This window comes from Myodes glareolus, chromosome 5 (assembly GCF_982192425.1).
Source record: "Myodes glareolus chromosome 5, mMyoGla1.1, whole genome shotgun sequence".
Lineage (NCBI taxonomy): Eukaryota > Metazoa > Chordata > Mammalia > Rodentia > Cricetidae > Myodes > Myodes glareolus.
This window is the reverse complement of record NC_142030.1, coordinates 5,072,246-5,094,294: the sequence shown is the minus strand read 5'-3', so window position 1 is coordinate 5,094,294 and position 22,049 is coordinate 5,072,246. Positions and strand designations below refer to the sequence as shown.

General features: G+C 47.6%; 1 long non-coding RNA gene across 4 annotated transcripts in view; it reads left to right on the top strand.

Annotated features, from left to right (window-relative positions):
* LOC125403825 (uncharacterized) overlaps window positions 1-20,560 on the top strand; it is a 99,050-nt gene extending 78,490 nt beyond the window's left edge. For 3 of the 4 annotated variants that reach the window (XR_007233082.3, XR_007233076.3, XR_007233083.3), the window contains 5 exons: window positions 12,744-14,413; window positions 15,214-15,303; window positions 15,609-15,726; window positions 15,969-17,478; window positions 17,881-20,560. This is a non-coding gene — a long non-coding RNA (uncharacterized LOC125403825). The remainder of the gene's footprint in view (window positions 1-12,743; window positions 14,414-15,213; window positions 15,304-15,608; window positions 15,727-15,968; window positions 17,479-17,880) is intronic. The other variant, XR_007233079.3, reaches the window with a different exon arrangement.
* The last annotated feature ends 1,489 nt before the right edge of the window (window positions 20,561-22,049 follow it).

Sequence of the window (22,049 nt, the reverse complement as noted above, 5' to 3'; positions counted from 1 at the left end):
CTGCCTGTCGGCATCAGGACAGGTCCCTCTCTTGTCATTTGGAGTCTGGCTTTGCAGCAGGAGCATGTGTCTGTCCTCCAGGCTGTGACACACAAAGATCTTTCCATTCCTGTGATTATTTGAGGCTCTATCAGAATCATCATCCGGACTTTGACATTTCAGCAAAGTCACCGACAATGGTCCCACCCTCTGGATTACGTGTGGCATCCCTCCTCTCGTACCTGCTTGTTCGAGGGGCAGGAAACACTCTCTCATCCGTCTCAGGCCAGGTCTATGGAGCCCTGCCTTGATGAGCGTGGAGGATGTGGGTTTGAGGGATGAATCTGTGATGGAGGACTTTTAGGAAAGTCAGCAACAACAGCGGCTGTAGCTCGACCAGTCTCAAGGCTCAAGGGTTTGTTTTTTTAGATGAATTAGGGAGAGTTTTTGGACCCCAGACCAGGACCCTTTCCTGTGTTTCTGCAAAGGTTTTACAGAGTACAATTTACATGCACAAACCACCTGGTTTAGCAGGTGAACGTCTGGGCTCTGGTTCCCACTGTGAGATACAAACCTTGGTTTTGCCACATCCTCAATATTGGCGCGTACCTTATCTTTTCTATGTAAAAAACAAATGGGGGTAATGAGGTTTGTACCTTGCAGGGTTATTTTAGGAATGAAATAAAAGTGTTGGGCACAAATTTCCCTGGAAAGAGCATGACAGCATGGACCCTGAAGAGTGCCAGTGCCCGAATGAATGGTTTCCTTCTGCCTCTTGCGGGTCTCCTGGAGGAAGGACCCAGGCAACAGCAGTTTTGGAGGCGCTTGTGACTCGAAGGCAGAATTTTCACCTTAGAAACAAGTGACAGAGGAGCACAGGTGACCATGCCATCATGGTGAACACCTCAGCAGGTCGGGCTCTGAGAAGTCTTGTATTGCTTGGCTCTGACCTCACAAGAATGGTGTGAAAGATGCTAGGGACTCCTGTGGTTAAGGAATGAGAGGCTTGGAGAGAATGGGAACCTGATGAAACCACACAATGGGCCAGGACCTGAAGCCTGTGTTCTCCCGACAGATTCTCTATGTGTCATTGGTGTAACCATTGTAGTGTCTTCTGGTCCTTCCCTTTGGTTTCCCTTCCTCAGTGAGTTCCTATTGTTGCTTAGGACTTTTATATATGAATTCAGCCCTCACAGAGGTGTCACGACACCCAGAATTCTGGTCTCTCTGCACCACATACTGGGCTAGCTTGAACCAGCTGTTGACCACAGCAGGGATATTAAAGCAGAGCTGGGGTGCTTTCCCTGCCCAGCTCAGGTCAAATGGGGAGGGTCTAATAAGGGCATTTGCATATTGGTATTCATCAGATATGGTTGCTCTGCAGTTTTCTTTATAAAATTACTTAGGAAACATGATTAAGCATCAAGGAGTTGTCCTGTGAGCATGGCCAACATGAACCAAATTTTCTTAGGTTTTTTTTGTTGTTGTTGTTTGTCCCAAAGCAGAGCAACCATTAGACTTCCAGAGCTGGGACACCAAACCATGTGCTTCAGAGAGAAACCTCATGCTCAATGTCCTCCCTAGCTCCCAGGCCCATTCTCTTCCAGCTGTCACCTGAGTTTCAGCCATGTGTGGGGCTGATTCAGGACGGAAATGCCAGCTAAGGTAAAAGTCACGATGAAGTTTTCCGCCCTGCCCCCAAGCATTCCTGTGGTGTTGGGGTCCCTGTCTACATGCATGGAGAAGGTTTTACAATTGAGAGACACTGGGTTGGCTTGACATGCCATTCAGAAGACACTCTTAGGTAGGGCAGGGGAAAACCCAGAAGTCAAGGGAAAATGGAAACACAAATCCAGGTGTTTCGGGGTACACCAGGGGTACCCATGATGGGCAACTTGCAAAGCATATTCCTCACCCTAGATAAGGCTCCCGAAGCTTTGGGTTGGTCCAGCATCTCCTTAATTCAATGGACCAACTCTTCCTGGCATTGCCTTTTGGAACCACAGTGGGTGGGAGCAGAGTAGAGATTATGCGATCTCAGGTCAGCTCCACTAAGGGCACACACATGGCTAATGGTAGACAGCAGAGGTCCTGGCTTCCAGCTCCCGCATGGGTCGCCACGTACAGGTTTCCATTTACCAGGCAGGCTGAGCTCTGAAGACAGCACCAGGTCCTCAGTTCTCCACCCTTTCCAAAGCCTTGTGCTGAAGCTTAGAGCATGCTTAGTGCAGAGCTGGGGAGTCAGATCCATCGGTAATGTGCTTGCCACACATGCATGAGAATCTGAGTTTGAATCCAAAGCACCCACATAAATTTCTGGGCCCAGCAGTGTAGGTTTATAATCCTGTTGCTAAAAAGGTAAAGGTAGGAGGAGGCAGGAGGGTCCCTGGGGTTTCCTGGACAGTCAATCTAACCTAGTAGCAAACTTCAGGTTCTGTGAGAGACTCTATTTCAAAATATAAGTTAGAGAATGATGAAGACACCTGGTACTGGCCTACACATTCATGTAAACATACATGCACACATATACTCAGACATACATACATGATCACACACATGCATTCACACACATATACATGGATATACATAGCCAAACACACATATATGTTCATACACAAAGACATGTTCATGTGTGCATGCACACACATGCATGCACATGTACACACACAAACACACACAATGTAGAATATGATGACTGAGTGTCTAATGAAGGAATGAGGGACAGCCCCATCCTTAGTGAGGTTCAGGTGGTCCAGGGTAGATGGCAACTTATAAAGGCTGCTTTGTTGTTCTCGGGGAATTTCCCGTTCACATTGGTGACTCCATCTCTAGATGGCATGTAGGATGGATACACAAGCTGTTGGCATTACATCGTTTTATTTGTACATGTGATTAAAAAATAATAAGAGGTTATCGCCATGTGAAGCAAAGGATAGGGAATGAGAATAAAGATTTTGCTTGGATAGGAAGGCCCAAAGTAAATCCCTCTGGAAAGAACCCAGCCCGTGGCATTTCTCAGCCCTCCCTCTTTCTAGGGCTGCTTGGGTTGGGTTTTCAACAGAAAGCCTCAGGATGAGGGAAAGCTATCTCCCTAGCACAGAGTTCCCCGGCTCTCCAAAGGGAAGGCAGATTTGGAAAACTGGCACTGCCCCTGCCCAGATGGCAGCCAGCAGCTGGCTCTGGCAAGGGGAAGTTCTCACTCTCTGCTGCTGGCTGCCTGGCCCCTCCCAGCCCAGCAAAGCAGGCCTGGTCATAGGAAAGAGAGCATGTGAGAGCCCGACCCTGCCAGCCGCTCCCCACCACCCTGACCTGGCGACTCTGGCTCTGGCACCCCGGTGGGGGCGAACAGGGGGAGCAGGCCCGGCCACCCAGCCAGCAGCCCTGGCCTCCCTTTTCCTTCCTCAGCTGCTGGCTTGGCACCATGGTGTCTCGCATAGATGGGGCTTCGGCAGGAGGGACAAAGGGTAGTGGAGATTGCAGAGCGCGTCCTAGCCTTGAAACCAGGAACCTCCAGATGATCGGGCCAGCCTGTAGCTGCCTCTTCCCACTCTAATACCTCTGCCTGTCTGTGGGCCTCTGTGATCTCATGGTTCCCACCCTTGACGCTTTGTCCGGCCTCCCTCCCTCCCTCCTTCCCCTCCCTTCCTCCCTCCCTCCCTCCCCTCCCTCCCTCCCTCCTTCTTAGTCTTCTCTTTCAATTCATTTTCTTCTCTTCTTCTCTTTCACCCTCTTCTCCCTGTTCTTCTCTTCCTCCTCTCTCCCCTTCCTCTTCCCTCCTTCCTTTCTTTCTGCTGCCTTCTTTTTCTCTCTCAGTCTCCTTCCTCTCCTCCCATGATGTGTTTCTCCTTCTTCACTGCCTTTCTCCTCCTCTCCTGTATCCCTCACTCAGTTTAACTACATGTTGTGCAGCTCAGTGGCCCTCCAGGTTCTGAGATCGTTGTCCAACAAGGGTGTCTTGTACTGGGGTTGTTTTGTGATCACTGATAGTTATGGTGTGTAAGCTACACACACACACACGTACATAAACACATATACACACCCACACATACATACACACACACTCACACATATACACATACATACAAACACATACACACCCACACACATACATACACACACACTCATACATATATACACACACAAATATACACATACATACACACAGACACACACATACCTCACTAATGCTGGACCCAGACCCATGGTGTTTTTTGAAAAAAAAAAATTTATTGCTCATTTATGTATCCAGGGAAAGATTTAATGTATAGATCCACTGGAAAATGGAAGGCTGGTCTTTGGATTCAGTGTTTGTTTCTGATTCAAATCACAAGGTTCCTGCCATCAGTTAGGCTCCCTTAGCTAAGTCCCAGGTGGTTTTAGGCTCAGATGCCAAGTATACTTGTGAAGGGGAGGGAGGTAGGGAGGGAGGGAGGGGGAGAGAGAGAGGGAGATCTTGGCCTGTTAACTCTCTCTATTACTGCGGTAAGTACCTAAGGTGATTTCCATATAAGGATAACAGAGGTTCTAGTCCAGTCAGTTAATCCCACTGCCTTTGGGCCAGTGGAGAAGCAAGGCATGATGGTGAGAAGCCAATGGTGGGACCACCAACCACTTCCCTCATGGCAACCAGAAGCACAGAGAGCCAGGAGAAGGACACAGTTCACTGACTCGACTGTCTTCCCTCAGGCCCCACTTTCTTTCTGCCACCTCCTAGTCATGACACCGGCTGGACACCTTCGGGGGCACTTCAGGAAGTGTGCTTCTGCTCCCAGAGGTCCCCTGCGAGGACGCTTTAACTTAAGGGAACATTCATGTCCTTAGTGCAACGGGCCCTTCCCCTCAGTGTCACCCTCCCACCCCCGAGTCCTCCATGTCCGTGTCCCTTTCCCCAGTCTGAGAAATGAATACCTAACCATGGAAGTCTCCCAGCCATTTTTTGTGTGATTCAGAAGTTTCCCCTGGAAGCCTGAAGCAGCTGTGGGTCCAGATCCAATCTCCATGCTGCCTGCCTTGGGGGGCTCCCCCACCGCTGAGGTGTTCAGCTCCCCAAAGGCATCTTGTGTCTTGAAACATAAGTGTCTCATCTGGGAACTTTAGGAAGGGTTGAAGACACATCTTGGTCATTAGTGTCCCCCATGGTAATGTGATCAGCAGGAACACTTCAAGGTGAAGGGCTGGCTTTAAGAACACCAGCTGATCCTCACAGTTGGAGGCCAGTGAAAGTCTCTGGCTCTGAAGGGACAGCCCAACCGCTCTGTGTGTTTGAGCTAATGAGAGGGTCAGGGGTCCAGTGTCACTTGAGATAAATTAGTGAAGGCGAGCAACTGCGGATGCACCCTGAGCAGAGCTGAGTTCCTTGAAAAGGAACTTGTCACTATTGTGTGACTCTCACATAAACACACACACACACACACACACACACACACACACACACACGCACCACTCAAGCTTTCGTCATGGTAGCTTTGTTTCTGTTTGGTTGTGGGTGTTTTCTGGTTTGTTTGTCTTACTGGCTTAGTTAATAATAGTTAATAAAATTCAGTTTCTGGATGTGGGGATGTGAGGGTTTTCAAGAATGCCGTTGCATGCATCATGCCTGCCCTAGCTGTCATGATGGGATCCCTGACCACACGACAACCTGCTTCCTATGTGACCCTTTGTATCCAGCCCCTTCTTTTTCTTGCAAAGTCTGACAACTGTGGACCTGTTTTGCAGATCTTTTCCAGAATGTTCTGTAGATAGATTCATACCTCACAGAGTCTGTCAGAGCTGGTTTCTTTCACCCTGCAGTGTGCACTGGGACCCATCCTTGCTGCTGAATGTGTGGAGTCCGAGGTTCTCATTGCTGAGTGATACTCCGCCATGCCACCGTTCACTTGGTGACAGGCATGTGGTTACTTTGGGTTAGGAAAATCAGTAACATCTGTGTGTAACATTTATGCGGTATGTTCTTATCTCCTTTAGGTAAGTATCTAGGCATGGGATGGCTGGGTCCTGGATTCCATGTCTTCTTAACATCACCAGAACTGACAAAAGGCCCCATGCTGCCTTCCAGCTGGGAGTCTGTGAGAATTCCATCTGCCCCGCATACTCGGACTCACTGCAGCCAGATTTTGAGAAATGTTTTTAACAGTTCCAAAGGGGCCATGGGGGTCTCTTTAGCTTTGTGTCTTAGAAGGATCACAGACACTGGCCTTCTCATCTGCATGCCCCCCTGTGGAAAATGTTCACTCACACCTTTAGCCTGGATCAATGATGCAAAGCTTTGCTTCGTATTACCTTCCAGAAAGATCATAACTTAATAATTTTTATTTACATTCAGGTCTATGACCCTTTGGAATGTATCTTTGGATATAGTATATATCCCGGTCCTCTCCCCTCTTCTACCTACCTCGCTACCCAGAAACTGTTCATAGGGACAGAGTGCCCCACCTCTGACCTACAACCCCAGCCCTTCCTTTTCCTTTCCCTTCCCTTCCTCCTCCTTCCCCCTCCCTCCATATAAACATTCAATTGTTTCAGCACCATTTGTTAAAAGGCAACTTTTCTCTATGGAAGGTTCTACGATCTTACCAAGTGAGCATATCACCTTTGGTGGCCCATGCTGGGCACTTTGAGAGGGCTGTCTCTAGTCTGACATCTTCCTCACATGCAGTCTTTCACAGTGCGTCTCCCTGCAGGCTGAGGAGTGACCCACATATGGACAGAGCTGCTCAGCACCTGACTGGGCCAAAGAAAAGCAGTTTTATCCAACCAAGATGGGATCTACCTTTGCCATTGGTTGTAGTACAGATTCTGCGTCTAGGGTGTCTTGGTCTTGAAGAAATGCAGGTGTGGCTCTCTGAGCAGTGCCACGAAGGTTAATGAGGGCCCTGTGTGGGAGAGGGCTTGGGGGTTCACCTCATCACCATCTAGGTATTCATATATATAACACACAGTGAAGACGGGCTAGGTGAGTGGAGGTAGTCAGGAGAATAAGCATGTAGATAGACTAAAAGTTCTGTGACGTGTGCACATGCAAATGTGTGTGTACGTTTGCATATATGTGTGAGTACATGTACATATGTAAATATCATGTATGTGGTAGCCAGAAGACAGTCTCAGCTTTCCTTCCGCAGGTACTACCCACCTCTGAGTAGGCCAGGGGATTCTCCTTCTCCTCCTCGTCCTCCTCCTCCTCCTCCTTCTCCTCCTCCTCCTCCTCCTCCCAGTTTCGGGGTCACCAGGATGTGCCACCACCCCCAGCTTTTCTACCTGAGTTCTGAGGATCAAACTTAGACCCTGCTGTTTCCAAGGTGAGACCCTCACTGTCTCCTAAGTAGAGTTCCTACGTAGGAAACTCCATCGTCTTTTGTAGGCTAAGATGCGGTTCACATCTGTCTGCACCAGCCACTCTCTCAGCATCACCCGGCTCACTTACTTCCTGCTGGGAGGTCAAACGCACCAGTTATCCGAGCATGTACTTAGCATCCAAGTGCCCGTGGCATTTCTCGCGCTGTCCTCATGAACAAGATTGTTGTGGCGTTTTGGAATGTGCCTTTGTATTGCTCAGATAGTTTCTACCATGCCACTCATTTCTGATTTTTCATGGCCTTAAAGCCACCATCTGGTGCAGGGCTGGGAAGGACACTGCAAGAACCCTGTGGCCTCAGGCCTGCCCCGCCCTGGGCCACGAGAAACCGTTCTTACTCAGAAAGCTTCTCAGAGTTTGCTTCCGCGGTTGGAGGCTTGACTTTTGTGTAGGCCCTAGTTCGCCCTCCAGGGGACCTGCTTGCTACTGATGGACGATCGCCCTTGGAGCGCTCTGGAAGGTTTGAACTATGAAAATGATTTTGTGTTTTTGACCAACCTTACTTTGTAAATCATTAGAGCATCTCTTCTCTAAACACCAACAGTGGGGACAGCTTGTGATTAACCTCTCTCCCTCCAAGAAGCGGTTGGTACAAATGATTCTTCCTTTTGGAACAATGTAACCAGTTTTTAATAAAGCTGAAAGACTTCTGCCCAGAGCCCTGTGGTCATCTGTTTTCCTTAATGGCCTTTTATGAGGGACCTTATCAAAAGCTCGCAAAGGAATCCAAGTGAACGATGGTCTTCCATTCACCTTTACCTACTGCTTCATTAACTTTTTCAAAAACAATATGACACAGTTTTCCACATAATTAAAGGGGTTGGGAGAAGGGAACTTTAAGTACCGTTTGACAGTTCGCGACGTCGCTCAGGAGGACCAGGTCACCGCTCACATTCTGCCTCTGCTCTCGGACACTAATTCATTTCCCAGGCTGTCTGGCGAGGTCAGCCACAGGTTCAAGGTGGAAATGACAAGGTTTCAAGCTTTCAAGTGTGTAGAGCTCAGTTCTCCAGAGAGCCCGAAGGAAGGAAGCAGCAAGTTTATCTAGGTCTGGCCCAGAAAAAAAAAAAAAAAGAAAAAAGAAAGCTGGGGGAAGACCAGAGTGGAAGGCAGAAGAGGGAGGGCTGCCTCCCCACCGAGGGGAAACTCCAAGGCAGGTTGCAGATTCTCCCAACTGCTTTCTGGGTTCTTGTATGAGGGAAAGGGGAATTGGTGGCAGAACTTGGAAAGACTTTCTATCTTCCATAGGAGGAAAGCAAGGCCAGAGGGGAAGGTGGGCAGTGGTTTTCTGAGTAAGCTCATGTCAGGAGTGGCCTCTGTAATAGACTGATCTTGTCACCATCCCAGTCACGACTCTATTTGGGACTATCTCCTGGGTGCTAAAATGGGTTGTTTGAATGTGCACACCAACCTCTTTAGTCTTCACAGCCCAGCTTGCTAGATGCTGTTATCCTCATTTATAAATGAGAGGGGAAAGGATAGAGCACAGAGCACTTACAGGACCTGGCGAAGACTGTACGTCTAACAGGATAGCAGACTGGCTGAATCCACTCCTGATTCGGAATGGCAGGATGCTCACGCGAGCGAGCAGCTGGTGAATTCTTTGCTTATTCAGGGGCTAAATCCACCCACAAGACAAACAGGCTGGGGAAGGAGATATTCTGAGCGTTCTAAAGATGAAGTACTAGTTTTTGTCAACCAAGTGTCATTACTCAACAGTGAGAAAAATAGGCCGATGCCATTTAATTCATGATAATGACTCACAAGGCCATTCCAGGGTACTGTCCTCGCTGCGTCTTTGTGAGTCTCCATTTTCTCTGGCCTGAGAATTTGGAGGATTACAAAGGATGCTGGCTGACAAAATGCTGGCGGAGTTGGCTCCGCATGTAGGAAGGAGGCAGTAAGGAAGAGGGGAGAGCTTCCGTTTCTTTCTGGCTTACTTCTCAGTTTCCACTGGCCCCGTGCCTGCTTTTCCTTATGTCCAAAAAATTGGTCCATTTTTAGCCTTTTCTGTGACTTCAGAAAACTCATCATTATTGGCCACCACATGCTTCATGTTCTATGGGATGGGATGCCTGAATGTGAGAAAGCAGTTTGTTTTTAATGACACACAGTAACTGTGTATATTTATAAGGTTACAGTATGGTGTTTTGGTATAGGGATTCACTTTTAAATGATCAGATGGGGACATATAACATACTTGCATGTTAAAGTTCTCTCTTTTGCTACTTTGATACAGTCTTACCATATCTGCTGTCAAGTGCCTTCCTCCATTGCTTTCAGCCTTGTAGCCTTGAAACAAGGTCTCACTGAAGATCATGTGCTATTACCCATCAAGCCTTCTCTCTAGCCCTCTACTTCTTCCACTTAACTGTAAACATTGTTGCCAGTTGACCCCTCCCCAACAGTCCCAGCCTCTGGTGAGCATAGTTCTCTCCTTTCACTTCTGTGAGATCAGCTTCTTTAGACTCTATGCAGAAGTGAGACCATGAAAGCATCTTAAAAGTGCATCGCCGAGATCTGCACTTTTCCCCATGATGCTCTTGCTGGCTGTCATCTTCCAAGTAGTCAGAAGATCCTACCTTCTGGGCATCATATGAATCTTAGTAAGAATCCAATATCTAAGGGGTCAGAGTGATGCTACTATTCTGAGTGCTACTCTGTCAGGACAGGCAGCTCAGCTGATAGGAAGATTTGGGGAAATCTTGATGTGTCAAGACAACAGCCCCTTCAGACCTAAGAGACTGAACGACTCAAGAGGCACCAGGAGCTTTTTGTCAATGATGAAGCTGCAGATTGGAAAGAATGTGTCACCAGAATGGCAGAGCATTGAAGCTATGAACTAACATGAAAAAGATCAAGGCTCTTGCCCTGGAGAAGAGATGCCTGCACTGGTGGTTCTCACTGGGGTCAAATAAAACCAGAGGTTGATGTTCTGAAGAAGCATTTTGAGGTCTGCTTCCAGGGGACAGTTGATAGACACCAGGTATGTCCATGGAATATGCCGCCATTGCAGAGTATACAGGATGTGCTGAGGTAGAGGAAGAGAAGCAAAGGTCAGACTTAGGCCACACAGCCCTGTGTACCTCTGGCTCAACACCTCAAGCCCTTAGGGGTCTTGGATGAGGCAACTTTGACGTTCACCAGAGTTTCACTGTCTGCATCTGTAAAGGAGAAATCATGCTACGGCTTTCTGGCTTGTCAGGTAGTGCGAGCAAAGTGACCAACACTAGCAAATGTTTTCCTCTCCCATGAATACCTTGATTTGTTTGAACTCAAATGCTACATCTACTTTCCCTAGGAAGACTATGCACATGGCGTTACACTTTCTGTATTTCCTCTATTGATGGTGAGAAAATACCATATTTAGAGACATACACGGCTTTATGGCTTCCCCTCGATTGGATCTATGACATGAAAAGAAAAATCATCATGTAAACTTAATAAGATAGGAAAAGATAAATCTATAGAGTTTATATGACATTACATGTATTTCTATCTAACGCAGTATCCATAATTTAAACCAATGGCAGGGCCTCTGGTATTTGGCTAGTGACTGCATCATGAATACATTCTGAAGTTAAAAATGGTGTATTGTATTGAGCTGAATAAGAAGTGTAGAACATTTTATTTTCTTATCTCTCTTTTTATCCATCCATCATATCTATTATCTATGTGTATGTATGTATGCATCCACCCATCCACCCACCCATCCAATCTATTATATATGTGTACATATGTATGTATATATGTATGTATCCACCCTCCCACCCATCCACCCATCTACCCATCCATCCATCCAATCTATTATATATGTGTATATATGTATGTGTGTATATATGTGTGTGGGTATGCATCCACCCTCCCACCCACCCACCCACTCACCCACTCATCCACTCATCTATCCATCTATCATATCTATTATATATGTGTATATATATGTATGTGTATGTGTGTGTGCGTGCGCGCGTGCGTGCATGCGTGCATCTGTCAATCCATCCATCCATCCATTCATCCATCTGAAGCTGAGTTACCAGAGTCACATTTTGTGCCCCAATGACTTGGAGCTCTCAGCCTGCCTCAGCCTCCTGTGTGCTGCAGTTCTAGGCCATCTTACTTGTTAATGCTGCTTCTCCTCTTGTGCAACTTCACACCCAACTCTTGCAGGGGGATGGAGGGATCAGTCGGGATTCCTACATGATGCCCAAGACAAATCCTGCTCTTCCTGACAACAGCGTTTGAGGGATGGATGTTCAGTCTTTCACAAAAGCTCCTCTCTCTTCCTGGCTGTCTGCTAGGTGGACCTATGAACCCTCACGGTGGCTCTGGATGAACCTTGGATTTTCCTGTTCTCTCTGAATCTTCTCTGGCCTTCTCTGCAGTGCTGGATACAGAGTGGTTTCTTCTTTTTGACTTTTGAGATATATGTATACCCCTGGGCATGATTCTGGCCATTTCTGTCTGTGGAAGCCATGTGTTTTGTAGGGGGAAAGGAAAGCCTACTGCTCTGGAAAAGTCACAGCATGGAGGAAGGGACGGGACTATGGGCCATCAACTTGGTTCTATCCTCCCTGCCTTAGCTCTGTCATCTTTCTCCCGGCTCTACAGCAAATCTTCTGCTTCCAATGCCCGATCCCTCCACACCTGGATAGCACCCCGCATCACCCAATGTGCTGCTTTTCTTATGTAGAGGAGGCTTTCAAAATAGAGGCTTACTTTTCTTCGACACTTAGCTTCCTAGAATACCCTTTGCTTTGGCACTTCAAAAATCTTATTTTGATAGTAAGTAGTAAACAATGCCTCCTTTTCTGCCGGACGCTATCTACTACCCACGGACTGAGAAGCGTTGATTCCGTGGACCAGGTCCACAGACAGCCATAAGCCAAAGAGGAATAAGGAGCACATAGCACTCTAATATGAGACGGGCAGCAATGTACAGTGGTGTAAACACACGTCTGCTAGGATGGGTTGGAGACTGTGCCAGCCTGGTCACCTGCTGCCACTCAGGTGTAACGTTCAGGGACAATAAACCCTTGTGTGTCTGGAAGAGCAGTACCTGGACAATGCCAACATTGAAACCTCAGGTGTTCCAGCGGAATGTGTGATCTTTCTGGTTATCTTATTTTATCATTTGGTCATCTTCAAATTTCTTTCTATGAATTTTATGATCTTCCTGCAAACGTTGCCAGCGAACATGAAGGCTGACCTCTGACACAGTCCCCACCCATCCGTATCACCATGCTTTACATACGTGTTACATCACATGTAGGGGGTAGGCAACCCGAGTTTCAGGGGTGTTCAGACTAATTGCTCAAGGATTCACAATTGATGGGTGACTCTAGGGACCGCTCACCAAAACCCTGATCTCATTCGGTCACACCGCATCAGCTATCTGCTTTCTCCTTCTGCACAGAACTCATTCCAGACTCTGAAGATGGACAGAGTTTAGCTTACTGAATCAAGACACAAGTCTCCAGGGAGAGCCCGTGAAAGGGACTCCAAGGAAAATCTCCAGAAGAGATCGTCCACAGTTGCCTCGGCCCGTGACAGAAAGAAGCAGCAAAGCCCCGTGTCATGTCACCGAGATTGTTTTCATAACAGTTGATATTTTTCACTCTGATATAGAAATTAATACCAGAAGTAGAGTCTGGACATAATGAAATCCTATCACTTGACTGTTACCTCATCCTAAATAGGTAAATCAATTTTTTAATCCAGGCACTAATGAAACTATTACCAGAGAATGAAAAAATGGCAATCAGTGCTTTGCAGTGTTCAATATTAATTATGAACATCCCTACTAGCTTGGAGTTAGTCCATATACCTGGTATGTAGCAACAGGGGGAAAGATCAGATAGGGAATTTTAGTAATATCATCACGTATTAGGGATTACATATACCTTAATGACTTTTCAAGTAGAAATAACAAGATGCAGAGACCCCAGAAACTTGGTCCCATAGAATTGGAAAAGATAAATTTGTTTTAGACTCAAGAAACATGGTAGGGCACTACACAGAATTTAAGCAGCAAAACTTTTGCTAAGTTCTCGATAGAATGAATGAACGTGAGAGCAAACCCAGCCCAGAAGTGTGGCCTTCTCGCTTTTCATCATGGTCACCCTCAGTGTGTTACGCTGCATGACAGAGATGGAGGTGGAGACACAAAGGTAATACAGGAGCTCCTCTGTTGCCAGTCTCAAGAGTAACTTGGGGCAGGGCGACCGCACACGGACCAGTGACTGGCAGCAAGCGGAGTGCATGCTGTCTATGTTTTGACAACTGGGCTCTGAAGAACCCAGAAGCCTGAATCCCAGAGAACTCACTTTATCCCAAAATTAAAACAATTTCTAATTCCCACCCCTCTGGCCTGAGTGGCAGTTAGCTCCTAGTGTTGCCTTCATTGGAGGAAAGTAAATCCCCCAAACCTACTTACTGGAGGAAGATGAAGACAGAGATAAAGGGTCTTCCTCGAGACAGACCCACATTCCTCTTCCACCACAGGGAGCTGCCTTCCTGCATTGGCCCCTAGGGGCCCAAGCACCACAGGGGTCCCCAAGGCAGGGTGCTATTGTTCTCTTTTTGCCTGATATGGTTCTCCACTCTTTTCCCAACCACAGTGTAGTGGTTGCCATGGTGAGAAAGTTGAGGTAGGAGTTGAAGTCTTTTTAATATCTGGGTACCATGCCACCCCAAATCCTGGATATTTACTGAAAGGTGATGATTTGATGGGCGCCCCTGCCACCCGGCCCCACCCCTATGTACTGTAAGAAGAAGAGTGGCGTAGACTTCTGGGGTCCAGAGGGCACAATGTGGGGGTTAAACCTTAAGCGATTACATTTCTTAACCTCCGGGGCTATGCAGAACGGCACCCCTGCCTGGCCACACTACCGAACCTTGACCAGCAGAGACAGTAACCATCCCCTCAGTGGTTTGCCATCTCCGCCGTTCTCCTCTTACCCCAACCGCTGGGGGCAGAGGACTCCAAAATGGAAGAGCCTCGGGATGGACAGAGTCTCGACTTCAGAGCCATCACGTAGAAGAAGGCATCCAGGAAGTGGTCTGACCCAAACCACATGTCCATGTGTGAGTCATATCCCCATATGAGGATTTAACACTTGTGTTTGGAAGCCGTGTTTTATAACAGACGGTATTGATAACTCTGATCAATATATCATTCCAGTTAAGACGAGTGCTGAAAGCCTAGCTCTTGCTCCTCTCAAAAGAGTGAAGCAGACTTATCGTCCTCACTGTGGTTGGCCCTGTCCGTAATTCAGGCTGTGGAATAGATACATATCCACTAGATATACAAACTACAGAATAGAGGCTCAAATCCTAAGTGCAACACTATGAGCATCTAGTGCCATCCACCCTTTGAATGTGGGGAGGGGCAGAGAGGGGTGAAGTCTGTCGAGGAGGCGACGCACACACAGCGGCGCTTTCAGAATGAAGAACATTTTCTAGGCCAATAAGGGGCGGGGGGGGACACCATTGGGGAGAACCTATGGGAATGGAGATCAGGAAATGATGAATCTGTTTGTGTAGCTGGTAATGAAAAGCATAGTGGTTAACCTCGCCAGCAACTTTATCAAGCTGTCAGAATTGTTAGTTTCTATATAGGATGGCCAGGCCATGTGGGTTTGACTCTGGTCTTCAGAGGAGGTTTGCTGATAGGTGGGGACAGGCTGTGCACCGTCCAGGTGAGTTAAGCTCCGAGTTCCTCCTGCCATACGGACCACACCAGTCGTCTTTATTTCATTAGTCCTGCAGTGCTACAGCGGGAACTCATATTTATTATATCAGCCCTCATGGAATGGTTGGGCAAATCCAGTAAGAAAAACACATGAAACCTGATACAGAATGACACACGGCTCTGTGCTTTTCAGACAGCTGGCGGCGTGGTGGCCCTGGTGTCACAGCACTGCGCACGTCACCACCACTCTGAAGGACACATTTCACTTCAGTGGCTGTTAGGGGTAAGGACATGCTGCCACCCGGAAGGCTGGGAGGTAGGGAGTGTGCCCAGGGTGCTTCCTTCCAGGATGGATACGCAGAGCAGGAGTCAGGACTGAAGCTCGAGGACCCTGGACGCCTCAGCCGGGGCGGCTAGTTTTGTAGTTCAGTGGGTAAGGCTGTAAGGAAAAAAACAAGTCATCGGCTCTGAAGAGAAGAGGATGAGGAACAAGTCAGAACGTGGGGTGTGTGAGGACAAGAGATCAGAACTGAGGTTCACACAGTAAAGTCCTCCAGGGTGCACCAGCTAATGTGCTCCATTCTTCAGGGCCTGGCATGCAGCACAGCACTGCACTTCGACACCGAGACGTCCAGGCTGTGACAGAGAGATGGGGACCTCGACCGTCAACCAGATATTCTTGTCTGAGCCTGCAGACCCGAGGGTGGTGAGTGCCATGACCTTTGGTCAGGTGTTTCTGTGTCACCTGCCTTCCTTCTCATTTCCATGTGCGGGTAAATCTCAGCATCTCCACATATCAGTGACTACCATTAGAGAGCCCTGAATCAGGCACCAGGGGTGTCTTTGGGCCCCATAATTGAAAGTCTCCATGATAGGACTATAATCAAATTCCTCTAAAGTGCCAGGAAACCTATAGAGTTACCTACCTGTTTACTGTTCTGTGTTCAGGTCCTTGTGTGTACTAAGAAAATGCTCAATCCCTGAGCCATGGGGCCAGGCTGTTACATCACAGTTGTGTAAGTTTGCGGGTCCCTCATCACCAGCTACCCCGTGAGACTGGACTTCCGGGAATTTGAGCTTCTGAACGGGCCTCATCAGAGCCTTTGTGGACCTGATGTTCGAGATGTGGTAAAGTCACTTCGGTTTTAGCTACTGAGCTTTCCAAGGATGTGACAGAGACGGAGAGCTTTGTCTTCCTAAGTCCCCACAAGACGGTGTCCAACTGAGTGTTCTACGGCACTTTTGGGAGGTTTGGACCAAATGAAGCATGGACTGGAGGCTGTTCAGACACTGCAGCCATCCCGCCCACCAGGAAACCCTAGGAACTCTCAGTCTGCCCTCCCTGCCAGAGCGCCCACACTTTGGGAAGAAGGGCCGTGGGATTACTCCGCATTGGCATTAATGCTATGGAGAGCTCCCTTCTCATCTGAGTAATGCTAATTTGCCTCCATCCCCAGTCATTTGCTACCTAGAGAAATGCCCTAACAGCCTGTGACTGGGTTCCGACCTGCAGAGGCTGAGACGCTCGCTGGGGCTGTCTGATATCAGAGCACTTGTGCCTGTATTTTTAGAAGCATCTCTCAGTTAGCCCAACCTTTAGTGTACTGTAGGTACTTTTAATAATCTCCATAAAAGCCTGATTTCCAATCCCTAGGCTCAAGCTGACAGTGTAAATAAAATCACCCAAATCCACAGGGACAGAGAAATGAAAATGACATGGATTAAAATTTGGTCAAAACCTCTTTCTTTTTAAAAATTCTGCTTCCCTTCCAATTGGATCACGACCCTCTGTGTGTTCAGCTTAAGGCCAGACGGCCTGCTTTCACTTTTATTCCTCTCTGTAGCAGGCTTACAGTATTTAGTGAGGGGCTGCAAAGAATGTGCGCCGGGGAGAGAGTTAATACCATAATCCCCCATCGGTGGGGTCAGATGCTGAATAAAGTGAGAGAATTAGCGAATATGTGACGTACAATGGAAGCGAAAACACATCAGCATGGGCACATCAGCACGGTGTCTTGTGAGTAGGGGCATTCGTTGCCCAGGAGTAATGGCTGTGAGGTAGTGTAGTGTGCACACTTAAAAGTTGACCGTGGAAACAGGGATGGAAGACTGGCAAGTGTCTTAATGTGTTTTCTCTCTCTCTCTCTCTCTCTCTCTCTCTCTCTCTCTCTCTCTCTCTCTCTCTCTTCTCTCTTCTCTCATTGCATCTGCCCAAGCACCTGCCTGGATCTGTTCCCTAAGTCACACGTTAACCACGAATCATCACACAGAGCAGAGTAGGCGTCTTCTCTTCGCTCTTCTGCCGAGGGTGTGAATGTGGTTCCGAAAACGCCGTGATGCGGCTGTCTCAGGAGGATTCTCTCAACGAACAAGTAGAGATTGGCGGCACCGCAGGAAAAAAAAAGTGTTAACAGCCACCATCTCATGTGCCTTGGGAAAGCCAACCATGCTCCCTGGAGTAAGATTACAAGCAAATAAATAGCCACATGGAAGTAATTTCAAAAGTGGTGCATGTGTGTGCATGTGTGTGTGCGTGTGTGCGTGTGTGTGTGTATGTGTGTGTGTGGCCAAAAGTGCAAGCTGTATTGTTTTTTCCAAAGCTATCTTTCAAAACCATACCTAGTAGAGATCAACATTAAATATTAATTGAGTTTTAAATTTGCATGTAGTAAAAGGCATTCTTGTGAATGTAGTATTCTATGCTCTGACAAACTTGTGCCACTGTGTAAGGCTGGCCAGTCAGGAGGTGTAATTTCATTAAACCCCACAATGCCTTGGGGTGCTTCCTTCATCAGACCTTGCACCTGAGCCCTGAGAACAACTGACCCACCCTTTGTCCTTTTATGCTTTGCCTCCCCAGAATGTCATGGATCGGAACCTCAGGGTACTTGCCTGTTTCTTCTGGTTTTTCTCATTAGCAAGCCTATTTAATGTCAGTCCAGGGCACGGCGCCTGAAGTCTACTGATCTCGACTGTAGTCATTCATCTTCGTGATTCTCAGTGATGCTTCAAGAGCCGCTTGTTTCCCAACTTTGATACATACTTTATGTAAAATAAATGTATCCTTCTTAAACATACAGTTTTCACCGCTACTTGTACCCCCGTGGGAATCACTGAGTTTGTTTTGAGACAGGATCTCACTATGGAGTGAACTTGCAAAGTCTTGGGACCATACTCTAAGCCAACCGTGTGAGTGTCCACACCCTGAGAAGTTGGTGCAAGAGAAGGTGTCCACTGAGGGGCTGAGGCAGTTTTACTCAGGATTATAAAACTTCCTGACAGTCATATTTGAGATTGTAACCTACAGGCAGAAATAGAGGTGAAAAAATGAAGAAGTGGGGAAGTGAATGAATGTTAGTGTGTGTATGTGTGTGTGCACTTGAGTGTGAATATCATGGGTATGTGAGTATGCCTTTGTGCACATGAGAGCACACATGTGTGCATCTGAGTGCATGCTACTGTTTGTGGCTATGCATGTATGTGCAACAGGGTATGCATGTGAATGAGTGTGTGAATGTGTGTTCATGAATATGTACATGGATGTGTGCACATGGGTGCGGGTGAGTCTCTGTCAGTTCTTGTAGCCACCAGCTAATGATGGGGACTGGCTTCCTGCTCCACCAGACAATATCCACAAAGTAACTGAAAACGAATGGTCTCCAGAGATAACACTCAGGGACGCTATGAATCAGAGATTGGAGCTATTTGTGAAGAATAACCTTCTCTTTGCTATAAGACGCTTCAGTACATGAAATTCCCCAGGGGATGCTGGATCCTAACCGGGAAGCATAAGCCAGGCTGCAGAGAGTAATCTGGCATATTGTCTCTTTCCCACAGGACATATTGACTAAATCACAGAAGAGATCTTGTTTCACGTAAATAAAGCACTATTGTTTAGGACGGACACATCCGAGTGTCTAAAATGTCACTCACTATCATATCTCCATTTCTATTGGCCCAGAGTTGGCCTCAGTCTTCCTTACTGTCTCTTCCTCCTTTACATCCCACAACCATCCCTGTTTCCTCTCTCCCCTGTCACCCATTTTCATGGGGAACTCGTTCACAGCCATGAAGCTAGGGGGGCCCAGGCTACAGCTCCAAGCCAGGATTCTGCACACTTCTAACTGACTGATTTCTCTCCCTTGATGTCCCACCAGCAGACCAAATCCCACCGTCAACAGCTGAGCTCCCAACTATCCACACAAAGCATTCCTCCTCCGTAGAACTTTCCATATACTTCCATTAGCTCATATCTCACTTCTTATTCCCTCCCTGGCTGAAGGTGACAAGCACGTGTCTTCCCCTGGTGCCTGGCATGGTGCCGGGCATCTGGTGGGCATTTATAGATAGTTACACAGGGAAAGAGAACACAGAGTTTGTTCTCCCGTAAACCCTGATGTTTACAAGTGATGGGCGAGTGGCTGTGAAGGCCCTGTGAACACAGCAGGCACTCAGCCCCCCTCCCACCAGCCTCCACCTCTGCAGGTTGCTGAGACATTAGGCAGCATATGTTTTATTGGGCACAGAAAACAACAAGTACACGGCACTCTTCAGCTGTCCTTTTCTCTCACTGAGCTCAGACGTATTGTTCTGCATTATAGGTACTTTTCCACATACTAAAATATTTAGATGTTCTTATATTGTTGAGAGGAGGCTTTCTTGGTTGACAGCAGGAATCTAGGTGAAGGATCCTGGGGACCTCATACAGAGCTTAGCTCCAGCTGTCTAGACTCCATGCAAAGTGCGGACCCTAGACCGGTAGCAATAATATTACCAGGGAGGTCATTAGAAATGCAAATTCTCAGGCCAGAGAGATTGCGCAGTAGGTTGAGATGCCTACGGTCAGCAAAACTTTACGACCTGAGTTAAGTCCCCAGGTCTGACATGGTAGGAGAAAACCAACTCCCACAAGCTGCTCCCTGCCCTCTACACAGGACACACAAACACACACGGGGAAAAGAAAAGAACAGAAATGAAGAAAATGCAAATTCTTGGGCTTCACCCAGACCTTCTGAATGAGAGGCTCTGATGCAGAATCTTTGATTTAACAAGTTTCCTTGGGAGGATAGCATCATTCACTTTTCAGGGAAGTCCACCTGCTATGGAATGTCTTCTCTACCTGTGCTGATCACTCATGCAGGCCTCTTATCCTTCCCAAATAGCTTTCATATGGAAAAAGAAAAACCCTCTACTCAATGTGTCTGTAGGCTAGAGCCTGCTGTGTACAAAATCTAATAACAGCAGAAAAGAAAGGTACTAAAACTTAGTTTCTATAATAGAAACTTTCTTCAAATGAAGCATTAGTCAGGTGTGTATGTGTGTGTGTGTGTGTGTGTGTGTGTGTGTGTGTGTGGTGTGCCGGTCAAATGTGACTGAATGTATGGCAAAGACCCCATTCTTCTGGGCTTCCTTTCACTAAACCCCTTCCAGGACACCTCCAAGCAGGAGCTGAGATCCGGAGCCTCTGATGCAATGGGAAGGGGTCTGGATGGACCTGGCCCATCCTCTGAGACCTTCAAGCATCTCTGTACTGTATTAGATACCCCACTGGAAATGTAAAACAATAAAATATAAATGAAAAAACTTTCTCTTCTGGGTGGAAATTATTTACACATACACACACACATACACACATACACACACACACACACACACACACACACACACACACGAATCCAGGCTATCTCTGAATCGATCCCTTTCTTGGGGACACAGGAATAGATGTTTCCTTTGCCACTTGCTGGTCCTCTGTTTTCTCCCTTCAGTACCGATAAAAAAAAATCAAACTTCTGGACCGTCACATAGACACCTACCAGATTGTCAGCCCCAGGATTTGACTGGGAACATGGGCTGGTGCTGTGGGGGTATGTGAGGAACAGTAAAATGTAGACTTTCTGCCTCCCCTCTCCTCCTCCGTCCTCTACTCCCCGCTCCTTTATCTCCTCTTCTCCTCTCCTAGAGGCCTAGAGAGTGATGGGCTGGAGTGGTTCCTCCCATGGATCACCAACTCAACTGTGTGTTTGGTACACCCTAGACCCAGCACTCTGGCAGACGAGTAACCATTGCCCAGGCTCCCTGAGACATTTTTTTTACTCCCGCTCCCATGATATCTGTGCAAAGCCCATGGTCTCTTTCCCCCACATTCTTCTGTTGTTCCTTCCTGCTGCCTCCTCACCAAGTGACCTTCCCTGCCCCCCGCCTGAGGACTCTTCCCAGAAGAGCTCTAACTGGCTGCCTAGCTGCTAACTGTGAGAGTTCACGGGAAGGGTGGGGGAGATGGGATCCAGACTCTGAGGTCTTATGGGATAATGAAGATGCTGTGGGGAGGGGTGGAGAGAATGCACAGATATGTCTATATATGTGTGTACACCCATGTGGACATGTGTGCCTGGGGTGCCTTATAGAGGTGCATGTACAAGAGAGGCGTGTGTTTGTGTGTGTGGTTATATGTGTATGCATGACTGTGTGTGTGTGTGTTGGGAGCAGGGGTGGAGCGCTGGGGTGGGAGGCTGCTGTGGCAGTGTGGACTTTGCCTTAGTCTCTGGTAGCCTTCTCCATGTATGACCACTGCAAAGCTGTGTAGACAGGAGTCAGTCCTGACCTCAGGATCAGCTCAGCCTAGAGACTGGCTCTCAGAACCCCAGAGGTGTCCTGTCAGTGGGCGGTTCCCTCAGTTGGACCTCAGTGCATCAGAGGTTCCCATAGAAGGCCCAGGTATGCTTTAATTAAATCTGCACACCCAAAATGGCCTGGATGGAGAATGCATCAATAACATTTTTTGCAGTGGCTTATATCTTACATTAGACTCAGCTGCTGTGCACATATAGTAATTTTTCAAATGCAATTTTAAAAAATTGAATCTTTATATGTTTTGTTTGTTCTTATCTTATGGGAAACCAAAGTACCTCCTCCACATCGCCTCACTCCGTCCTATGTTCGGGTCCTGTGGTCCAGGTTCCTGTACCCCAGTGTGGAAGTGCTCCCCATGCATCTTAGCCATGTGCTCCCGTGGCTTGTGCTCATCTTCTC